Source organism: Amphimedon queenslandica, unplaced genomic scaffold (genome assembly GCF_000090795.2).
Source record: "Amphimedon queenslandica unplaced genomic scaffold, v1.1 AMPQUscaffold_2063_Cont25933, whole genome shotgun sequence".
NCBI classification, from domain to species: Eukaryota; Metazoa; Porifera; class Demospongiae; order Haplosclerida; family Niphatidae; genus Amphimedon; species Amphimedon queenslandica.
The window spans coordinates 1-610 of record NW_003557600.1 but is presented as its reverse complement, the minus strand read 5'-3'; the positions used below and the strand labels follow the sequence as shown (position 1 = coordinate 610).

At 37.5% G+C, this 610-nt stretch overlaps 1 long non-coding RNA gene across 1 annotated transcript; it reads left to right on the top strand.

The window, feature by feature from the left end:
• Positions 1-337: 337 nt before the first annotated feature.
• Positions 338-610, top strand: LOC109593311 (uncharacterized). Its single transcript, XR_002190884.1, has 3 exons — positions 338-426; positions 474-542; positions 597-610. It is a non-coding gene; the product is annotated as an uncharacterized LOC109593311 (long non-coding RNA).

The window sequence follows — 610 nt, the reverse complement described above, 5'->3', positions numbered from 1 at the left end:
AAACTATGATGGTTCGAGAGCTGCCTGTCTGAGCTGTGATGTACATTATATATGTTTTTTTTGTTTTAGAAGAAAAAATAAATAATAATAATAAACTTATTAAAACATGGGTGCATAGCAACGCTCCCGTTGCTATGCGACAATAAACAATAGCGGCCTGTAAACTAGTGGCGAGCGAGACAATGACATATAGGCAGCAACTGAAGGAAGTTCTTGATACTGGTAAGGAATCCTTTTGCCCTGCTTTAAGCATACTGTAAGTAGCAAAATGGTCTCTTATCTATTGGCCTGATGAAGACAATTTCACTATTGTGGAAACCAAAAAAGTACTAGTTGCATCTGGTGGTATTAGTGCAGGTGGCCCAGATACTCCCTGTACTGTGAAAGCTGGTACTAAAGTGTACGGTGGTATGATGAAAGGGTCAGGTAATTTTGAGTAATAATATTTTACCTTATGCTGATTGCTGGTACAGGATCATATGCTGAAATGGAAGACCTTGAGCACAGATTGGAACTGTCTGCTGAATTAAGAGAAGAAACTGGTAAGACATCACTGCATATCAAAGTTAAAGTTTAATGATACATATTTGTGATAGAATTACCTGAAGAA